General features: G+C 42.8%; 1 non-coding gene across 1 annotated transcript; it reads right to left on the reverse strand.

The window, feature by feature from the left end:
- Positions 1 to 2,286: 2,286 nt before the first annotated feature.
- LOC131007360 (small nucleolar RNA R71) lies at positions 2,287 to 2,392 on the reverse strand. Its single transcript, XR_009096063.1, has one exon. It is a non-coding gene; the product is annotated as a small nucleolar RNA R71 (small nucleolar RNA).
- Positions 2,393 to 11,112: the final 8,720 nt, after the last annotated feature.

Genomic DNA, 11,112 nt, shown 5'->3' on the forward strand with positions numbered 1-11,112 from the left:
GCACACGGTTCGGTTTGCAGTGCACCAGTTAAGCACTTGCGGGTGGATTGTTGGTCTGATCAACCGACCGTGGATGTAGGAAGTGTTTTCTGAACCACGTAAAAGTCTCTGTGTTATTTACAGCTTTCAGTTTTACATTCTTACTTGTGTTATTTCGTTCGATAAACTGAATACTGAATAACTACAAAGAGAAATCTAAGATTAACAACGTGCTCAACCGAGGCTATTACGAAACAAAGTTATTTCCGCTGCGTACGATATCTATCGCAACCTGCCCTAACTAGGGATAGTTAGGCCGAGTGATCCACGACTAGGGATGGGGTTAAAGAAGAAGGGGAAGAAAGGGGCGTTATTTAAAACCGTAAAGCTTACTCATTCTAATAAAACTCGTCATTAATACTCATTAATGCTTAATAAAATAGTCTAATGAAAGACAACGTAAAACTCAATTAAAGCATTAAAGAAAGAAGACATAAAACTTAATAAGACATTAATCTTTTACTAATTCGAGCTGTTTAGCCTTATTTTGTGATGTTTTTATGGGCCTTTTTGTTGTGCATTCGAGCATGCTTCGTGTCTTTTTGCTCTATCCTTCACTTGCTCGTTGTTATTTGGGTGTGCTACTGTCGTGTGCAGGAATCGGGAGTTACCGAGCGTTTGGCATCGTTTGGGAGCCGTTTGGGGAGTCTGAGCTCACGGCCGCCGCCGTCCCACGGCGGCCGCCGTCGAGATGGCGGCCGCGGCCCCACGGCGCAGGCCGTGCGTTTCTTGGAGAGATCAGCGAAAGCCACCCACGGCGCCGCCGTGTCACGGCGGCCGCCGTCCCTGGATTTCGGCAGTTACGTTTTTCTTCATATAAAAGCCGATTTTTAGGGTTTTGAAGCCATTCTCGACCACAGCAGCCTCCAGACGATTTTACATTGGTTTTTCCTAGTTTTAGAGTAGTTAAAATACCAACAAACATCTTTTGGTTTTGTGGATTGAAGATTATGTTAGTTTCCATTACATTGGATTGAAGATTTAGATCGTACTCGCTGTAAGAACTCAGCTTATGTTTTCTATTGGATTGAATGCTAGTTTATTTCCTTTGCATAGATTATTGTTGCTTCGAGTTGATTTAATGAATTGTTTGTTCTTTTATCTCGCCTAGATAATCGTTGCTTTATGATTGTTGAATTAACTATTGCTTTCTAGATTGCTAGTTTAGAACCCTAGGTTTACTAGTTTCTTGCGTTCTTAATCTGCTTCCTATCTTTCGCCTAGATAGATTTATATGCTTTATTTCAATTACGCATTAGTTAATTGGAGAGAGAGTGCCAGACCCAACTACCCGATTAGAGTGTTTAGGTTTATTTCCTGTTTCCTGTGAGTAGCACAATTGAAGCCCTGTTAAGCCTTCCTTGAGAGACGAATTGAGTCACCTTACCGCCCTAGGACGACCTCGTATAAATTCGAGTCCGTCCGCTAGGTGTTTTTGGATGAGTCAAATTTTGGCGCCGTTGCCGGGGAAGGCTTTAGGCATTTGATTGTGTTGCATTTGTTTTCTGTGTTTATTTTTGTTTCCTTCTTTTAACTCGGTTATTTTTCTCCCTCCGGTGCGTTTGATTTGTTTGTTCGTGTTGTGTATGCAAGGACGCAGGAGCTTGAAGAGAAAGCTTGCACCTTACTACGACAATATTCACCGACCTCGTGAGGTCCTTTCAAGCCTGGAGGAGGAGTCCGAGTCCAAATCGAGAAACCTTGTGGAATCACAGTTTCGAGAGGAAGACTGTGAAGAGAGAATCACTTCCAACCCCATTCTGGAAGACTTTGAGGATTCACGCTCAGTTGACTTAGAAGACCCGTTAGAGAACGGTGAAGGGCGTGAGCAAGAAGAAGAAGGAGTTCGTCCCAATCCTCACCAAGAAGCCATGGACGAGCAGAATGTCCAATACATGGGAGATTTCTCCAGGCCGGTTATTGGGAACACTAGCACTTCAGCGATAGTGCTTCCCACAGCAGTCCGGAATTACAATCTGAAGCCCAACGATTCAAACCTGCTGCCGCTCTTTCATGGGATGCCAAGTGAGGACGCCTTACAGTTCATCCGTGACTTCTGCTCTCAAGTGCAAACCTTCCCACTGTTGGGACTCACCGAGGATCAGTTGAGACTCAAGTGCTTACCTTATGCACTCAAGGACCGAGCTAGGACGTGGTTACTGTCCCTGCCGCCGACCTCCATCACCACATGGGGAGAGGCATGTGAGAAGTTCATGCTCAAGTACTATCCTAGTCACAAGACACAGGAGATTAGGAGCCAGATAATGAACTTCATGCAAGAAGCTGATGAACCTCTCCACGAAGCTTGGGAGAGATTCCAAGAGCTCCTCCGCCAGTGCCCACAGCACCAGTTAGCACCCGTCATGTTGATGCAGTTCTTCTATGACGGATTGATTCAGACGGCACAGTTCATGGTGGACAGTACAGCAGGGGGCAACATTGCCCGAAAGACAGCCAATGAGCTCAAGGAGATCTTCGACACACTCGCCGCGAGTTCTCAACAAAAGTCGGTAAGAGGAAGGAGGGTCGAAGCGAATGCAGTAGCTCCAAACAATGAGCTTCAGAAGCAGGTAGCGGACCTGATGAGGCAAGTACAACACCTCACGATGAACCAGGTGGAGGCTCCACCCGTTCGCGTACCATCAGCAGAAGGTTGTGGCATATGTGGCGAATTTGGCCATGGAATTAACGCGTGCCATCGAATGGGCGAATTCCCACCTGAAGGACAAGCAGAGGTCTATACTGCTCAGGGCTATCCGGGGAGGCCTCAATTTGAACAGAGGCCCAGCTTTAATCAAGGACAACAAAGCTCCAACTCGGGTTGGAGAAATGAGCAGAATTCAGGATGGAGGAACCAAGCTCCTGGCCAAGGGTGGGGATCAAACCAAGGAAATCTGTTCCCCCGACCTTCACAGCAAATGGGGTATCAGAACCAGCAGCAGTGTCGCAGCCCGACTCCCAAACGCTAGTAATAGCGGGGTACGAGTATCAATACGACTAAAAATAAATAAATGAATAAAGGGCATCACAACTAAACTGAACATCGGCGCGGAAGCTTACATCAAAACATGCAAAGGCAAAGCCTCATAAATCGACTCAAGGGCATATTGTCAACATCAATATAACTTCTCGAATATCAGGAATTTCGAGAAGAAAATCAAAGTAGGTACATCTTATTTTCCATAAGGAAACATAATATCAAGAGTGCCACAGCAAAAGGTGTATCAATTATATGTATGAAGACATATAATCGCGAGTATATTGCTTGATTAGAAGGATTAGTGTATCATCTCACTAAGGTTTTGACAACATCCGAAGGAAAACAAAGTATATCGTTCTTAAGACTCTAACAACAAGGAAAACATCAAAGAAGCTTCATCAACGAAACAGTCCCCACCAGCACCAGTCCAATCTCGCTCCAAAGCTTAGCCTGCACATTTAGAAATATATGCAGGGCGTGAGTAATAATACTCAGTGGGCAAACGCCGAAGAAAAACATCAAAGGCGCTCTTAGAGCTATATGTTTGAAGCTTGCCATAACATCAGCAATACACAGGAATAAAGTTTGCGTAAATTAAACTGTGCATGCAGTTTTCATAATCAATTCATCATAAATAAACGACTGCAGTCAAATATCTTAACATGTATGTACCACATCTACAACATCATCATAACCAAGGTACTGAGAAGTAGGCCTCCTTCTCAAGCACCGTGACCGGCCGACCCGAAGACGGCTCACAGTCACCTCTGTGTACACAAGCCCGCTTGTGGCAGGATCCGAATTCGTCTCATCAGTAGAGGGTAACACACAAGTTCAACGTTAGAAATATTGGCAAGTCAAACAATTCATAACATCATTTTAACTCAACATTTTATAAACTCATGATATCATCAATAATCATTTTAGAAAACTCATACGATAAACGTATACTCAAAATATTGCCCACCTGGAGTCCTTCGCTTAAGCTCGGATAGGAACAGGTGACTTACTTCTTCGTCTCGCTCGGATCTTCATAAATCATCAACATCATCACGAAGGTTCATGTGATTAAACAACCTTAGTTAGTACTCAATACTGAAATCCAAACTCGTCTCAACAATAACTTCTCACTCAATGTCTATTTACCCAATAAAACTAAATCCCTAGGCATACTCAACTTCTAAGGATTCTCACGTCTTATTCTCGATTTAACTCTCAACTCGGACCATACTCAACAAACAAGCACATAGGCACATACAAACATATAAGCATACAACTCACATATAAACAATCGTAAGTTAACTCGGAGACCAGAGCAGAGGAATGCTCAGTGGTCAGAGTAGAAAAACTCAGTAGAGCGGAGCGGAGAAGCTCGGCAGAACAGCGGAAAAATACTCGCCAGGGCAGAGGAATCAACTTGCCCGGGCAGCGAAATCATGAACTCTCTGGCATAGCAGCAGAGAAATGCCAGAGGAATGGCGAACTCTCTGTCGCCAGAGGAATCAAACGTCAGAGGACTCGATTGTCAGAGGATTCGACATCAGAGGAATCAGACATCAGAGGACTCGATTGTCAGAGGAATCAAACGTCAGAGGAATCGAACTCAGAGGAACCGATTCAGAGGAATCAATGGTCAGAGGACTGACGAACTCTCTGTCATACCAGAGGAATGACTTCTCAGGTCAGGGCAGAGAAATGAATTCGCTGGCAAAGCAGCGGAGACAATGAACTCTCTGGCACCAGCGGGGAAAATGACTTCTCTGGCACCAGCGGGGAAAATGACTTCTCTGGCACCAGCGGAATCACGACTCGGTAGAGCAGAACAAGACTTAAAGCAGATCAGTGCGAACAAGAGCAAACTCGATACCTCATCAACTTTTTCATTCTAAAAAAAAAATCATCAAACACTCTCAAACATCAAAATACTTATCATGCATCAACATAACTCACTCACGAACTCTGAACTCAAGATCATCAAAACACTTCACTCATCATACGTCCTCACTCAACATTAAAACATCATGCAAGACTTCACTATACAGATTTTTCTCAAAATCACATATCAAACTCATTTTGTAAAAACTCATCTCCAGACTCAGTTTTGCGAAAACTCAAACTCAAGACTAAAACTTTGTAAAACTCATTTTAAACACTTCCAAACATCATAACACTCAGAACAACACATAAGACACATTTCTCATCTCCATTTAAGAAAAGAAGGATTTTTACAGAGCACGAACCCAAGTTTTCAGAAATGAAAAAGAAAGGAGAAGGGGAAAGTTTCTCATGCTTAAAACATCATAATACTCACATAAATCACCACATACTTCTCACAACAAGTCTAGATCTAAAAGATTAAGACACTTACTCAAGCAGTTCCGAGAAAAGGAAAACTTCTCTCTATTCTTCAAGCATCAAACTCCACTAAACTTCTTGAATCAAGAGTAGAAAGTGTTTATGGACTAGATTTAGTGGAGGATTTCATCATAGATATGTCTGTAACAACTTGAGCTTCGTCTCCAATGGCGGAGAGAGGAATTGGCGTAAGGGAGAGAGAAGGAGTTGAAGAGTCGGAAATGATGGGAATGACCGAGAGAGAGAGAGGCTCTTCGGTTTTAGCAAGAATCTAAATCCTTAAGATAAGAAGCATTAAATGCTCAATAGTACTTTGTCTCCCCCTTAGCAGCAAGCCTAAAATCGGCTAATCCCCCATGTGAGAAAAGGGATTAAAATAATGGTATGAGTGTAGGATTGTGTGCGGTGGTAAATTAAATCACTTGAGCTAGGTTCGAAAATTATACCGACTCAAATAACATAAGTGCGCACATAACATATAAATCACATAACGTCAATTTAAAAAGCTCACACAGTCATCTTATTAAAACGGATCATCACTCGATATTAATCTAATTGTTACTCTAACTTAATCCTCATTATAGTGACTCTCGATCACTACCTCAACTCTATCTCTCGTCTTTCATCTCTTCTCAAAAATTAATCAACGTCTCCATCTCAACTCTAACATCATTCTCAATTTATTCAATTAACCATCCATCGATAACTTCCTCCCTTCCTCGACTCTATGTCAAACTCATTATTCCTATTTTCTTAATAGGACAATCAATCTCTTATAACTTGGTCTCCGGAAATTCTATTCCCGGTAGTCTGAAACAAAAATAAATTCTCAGCTCAATTCAGTTAGCATCTATAGCTCGACTCGTTTCTCAAATCTCATCACTCTAACTGCATCATTGGTTTGTCCACTCATAACTCTATAATCTCGCATCTCGACATCTCAGTACTCTTAGTAGTGTTAAAACACTATCTTCTCACCTAAGGAAAGGTACGGGGTGTTACATCCTACCCCCCTTAAAGAAATTTCGTCCCGAAATTTGAGTTATTCATCTTCGGGGAAAGACTCTAGGTACTTTTCTTTCATCTTTTCTTCCATCTCTGGGGAATCATACACTCTCGCTGATTTCAAGTAGCCCATCAAAAGTAGCTATTAATTCTTCTATGTTTCCCAAACCTCGCTTTTTAGCCATCTAGAATTTTTTTGTGCTCTGCAGTCATTTGAGTGTATTGGAGATTGGCTATTTTGTAACTGCTGCTTTAAACATCTGCTTGCAATCATCGTTTCTTCAAGTTCCCATATTGACTCTCCTGTTGATCGTGATGTCTCCATTGGATTTTTCACCAAAGGAATCGACTTGTTCCTCCATTGTTGGATCTTTCAGTCCAGCATCGCATCAGATCTCTCTTTTCGTAACTCAAAACTGGTACCAGGGACTCCTATTCCTGGATGACGTGTTTTGAAACAAACTCATACTTTCTCAGTTGAGAAACATTGAAAACGTCTCGGACGTTCGCGGAGCTCGGAGGCAACGCTAGGTTATAGGCTACTTGGCCTACTCTTTCTGATACATCGTAAGGTTCTATATATCTCGGTCTAAATCTTTCCTAAACTCGAAAATATGAACTATCACTTCTAAACAACTGACTCGGCAGAGCCGAGTAATGACTTCTCTGTCAAAGCAGAGGAATCAACTCCCCGGCAGAGGAATGAATTCCCTGCCACTGCTTGTCACGGACGATGCTTGCACCTTTTCCATCCTCGTTGGGGCTTTCCCAACCTTAAGGTCATCTAAGGCAATAACTGGTTTTGCCGTGTCACGGCTCTTCAGGGGAACGACATCAGCTCTCCGAGATAGGGAAAACTTACATAAACATCATTTTTAATCGTCAAAAAGAATCTATCAGTGATTACTCGATCATCGGTTTTCCTCCTCCCAATTTGCTCATCGTTGTCATAACTCAAGGTATAAAGTCTCACTTCTATTGTGGAAGTCTCTAACAGGTGAAATTCGTATGAGGCTGCCCAAGTGGCGCCTTCTCACGTCAACACATCAAACATCTTTCCAGGAAAGATGCCATCTCTCGCTTCTCATTCTCTATTCAAAACGTTGTTTCGATCTTGGCATGTATTCATACTTTTTCCGTCAGAGCAGCGAAATTACTAACCAGAGTAGCGAAATCAAGCCGCCAGAGGAATCAAATTCCAGAGCAGTGGAAACCTTGGCCAGAGCAGCGAAATGAATCGTCAGAGGAAATGGTTTCCCCTCTGGCGCAGAAATCTCATCTCGTCCTATTCTTATGTTTTATATCTTAGCGCTCTCGTCTCATCTAAAGTGTAACTCTAATGCTCAACATCTCTATTTATCATCGTAACTCCATCTCATCTTAACTATAATCTCATATCTCAGTACCGTAGTACTCTCTGCAGTGTCTCGACTCATAACGGTACGGATTCATTCGTGGTTCCATTCTTAAGTTCTTCTTTACCAATCACATTTTGTCTCTTTCCTCAAACAAAATGGCATTATCTGCCGCCTCTTAATAATTCTCTACTCTCTCGGTTCCGAAACCTTATTCGAAATTTTTCCATCTTCTCATCTTCTCATCCTTCTCTGCCAGAGCAGAGGAATCGTGATTTCTCTGTCAGAGCAGAGGAATCGGCGCCAGCTCTGTCTAAAGGAAAGGCCGCTCAAAACATAGGCTCTATTGATAGAGCAAAGCTCCTCGGTCGTGAGTCTGGTGTAATGCTCAGTACTTTGCGGGGATATTACTACCTTCCAATCCATCTTTTCGAATTCCTTAGTTAGGCTCACTTCTCGAGTAAGGAGAAATCCTAACTTTCCCTGATTCTTTCTTCTTAACGCGTTAGTTACAACGTCAGAGGGATCTCTTCATCCGCGGAATCACTTTGTCAGCGGAATCTCTAACTCTCTGCCAGAGCAGAGTTAAAACTCAGCTGCACTCGGCAAAACAAACTGAACTCATACACATATAAATCTTCAAATCGACTTATGAACTCCAAGTTTTTCCCAAAATCTTGGGTAACTCATCTCACTTAAATCATCATCAACCTTCTATAAACTCATGAATCATGGTCGTAGTCCTTCACTGACTCTGATCGTCTCCTTCGTTGCTCAAAGAAAAAATTTGAGACCTTTACAATCGGTGTTCATCTCACATCGTACTTCGTAGAGATGGTGTCTCCATATCTTCAAAGCATGCACTACGGCTGCTAAATCTTAGTTATGTGTTAGGTACTTCATCTCGTGTGGTCTCCACTTGCTTCGACTCCTTTCTTTCTAACATTAGTTCCGCATCAGGGCAGAGAAATCGGCTCCAGTGCAGAGGAAATCCTTCCAGCTCTGTCGTCAGAGCAGAGCAGAGATCAACTTCAGTTCTGCTTTCAGAGCAGAGCTCGGCAACAAACTATCGGAAGATAAGAAATATCTTTTCTCCCCTGCTCAGTACACATCCTAGACCATCCTTCGATGCATCAGTGTAAAATCGCGTACTAAGTCTCTTCTGTAGTTGATCGAACAGATTATCGATCCGGAGTAACGGATACTCATTCTTCATCGTCACTTGGTTCAACTCTCGATAATCGATACACAACCTCAAGCTTCCATCCTTCTCTCTAATGAAAGAACTGGTGCTTCACGGGGAAACACTAGGTCAAAAGAAACTCATATCTAGAAGTTCTTGTAGTTGCAGCTTCAACTCTTGCAACTCGGTGGAGGCCATTCTGTATGGCGCTTTCGACGTCGGTGACGCGCTAAGCTCTAAATAAATCGTAACTCAAACTGTCGGTCTGGGGAAAATCCCGATAAAGTTTTAGGGAAAAACATCTTTATACTCTCGCATGACGGCATCATCGGCGTTTTCTTTGGATTCGTCTCTCTGGCTTAGATATACAACGTACGCGGTTGTATCCTTTCTCCGCAAGAACTTTCTTGCTCGCAGTGCCGAGATAATCAGCGTCTTCTTCTATCTTCTCTCAACGCCAAAAAAAATGAGGTAGGCTCTTGGCCTGGAAATTGAAACGTTATTCGTCTCTCCTTGTCTTGTATCGTCACATGGTTTTCCTCTAACCAGTCCATTCTGAAATTTATATCCTAGTGCCATAAAGGCATCAATCTCAGGTCTCTCGCCTCGAGCTTAATCGATCTCACTCGAATTCTAAGTCAGGGCACATGGATGAAACCGTAGTGGTTCAGCCTATGAGTGTGATTACTCTTTAGAGGTTGTAGCACAGACTTCTCGTTCAGTGTCGAACCAAACACTATGGGTACATCTTTCAATTCGTCAATATCTGACAAAATTCTTCTATTTTTGTCTGGTGCTTTCTATTCACGCGCGAACAGTCTCTGGAAATGAGGTCGATTCGCTTACGGGGCCGGTGGTCGCCTTCTTGACTGACGTGGTCGAAAGGCTGGCCGCTGTTGCTGTGGTGGAAGCAGCGATAGGATTCCCTCCATTGCTTTTGAGTTGCGGCCGAACTGACTCGGCTGTCCTCCGCTTCCACTTTGCTGCCGATTCGGACACTAGTTGCGTAGTGCTCGACCCTTCCGCAGGTGTAACCGCTATTCTATCTCATCTTACATTATCTCAATGTAATTCGTTGCTCTTCGACAAAGCGACATCCTGGCGGTTCTTAAAGGTTTACTGCTGCTGGGGCAGTTGGGCCATCATAAGGCCATTTGTCTCAATTCTGAAGTTACAGTGGCGCATTCTGACTCCGTCACGACTTCTTGGGATCTTGACTTCGGTCATCCCATGTTCTCTTTTCTTCATGCTCTCATCTATAAAGGTGGATCGCACATTCGAGTGCTCTTAATCGTTTTGAGGTGCTGGAGCTCAAATCGCTTTCTCTGGCTGCATTGCCCGTTCTATATCCCATGCTCTATTTAGTGCTTTAGTGCACAAACTCGCACTCTGACTTGTTAAGTCGTCTCGTACTTCTTATCTCAAGCGTGCTCGAAACAATTCTAACATCTCCTCGTTCATGTCGTTCGTAGTCAGCTACGGTTTTATTGCCTTATCTCATATCATCAACTCTAGTTCTTTCTTCATCCAGTTTCTCTTTCTCGGCAAGGTCTAAGGGGACATGTATCAACCTTAGAACTAATTCTCATAACTCACAAGTCATAAAACTCTTACTCAACATCATACTATTTCCTCAATTCTTATAACTCAACATCAAAGACACATTTCAGGTCTATCATCGTAATCATCAGCTCAAAACTCTACTCAAGCATAAAGATTCTCTGATCAACGTCGTATAGTCATATAAGAAAATTTTCTCTTTCAAGAACTCTACTTAAAGCAGGGCATAGCGGAAATAAAGCATCCCGAAACACTATGCCGTTTCTACCTCCGTACTAGTCGTCATCTCAGTCTGCTATCGTAAAATGCGTCATCTGTTCTAATCCGTCATCTCGATCTCCTTAAATCTGCTATTGCCTATTCTGGCTTAGCATCACTTCTTCTCATCCTCGAAATGGTCAGCTTTCTTCTTACATGGCTAACATAAGAAAAATCCATAAGCTAACAGTTGCTCGTCCCGTAATTAAAATTCTACGACTTCTCCCATAACTCGTGTTTTCTTCCAAACACTCTTCTTATTACGCCATCCTAGCTACCTAAACACTCCTAACTCTTGTCGGATGTGGCAGGGACTAGGATGTAATGAATAAAAATGTCTGATCTTGGACAAGACGAGCTCAATTAATGGAATAATT

Source organism: Salvia miltiorrhiza, chromosome 1, assembly GCF_028751815.1.
Source record: "Salvia miltiorrhiza cultivar Shanhuang (shh) chromosome 1, IMPLAD_Smil_shh, whole genome shotgun sequence".
Lineage (NCBI taxonomy): Eukaryota > Viridiplantae > Streptophyta > Magnoliopsida > Lamiales > Lamiaceae > Salvia > Salvia miltiorrhiza.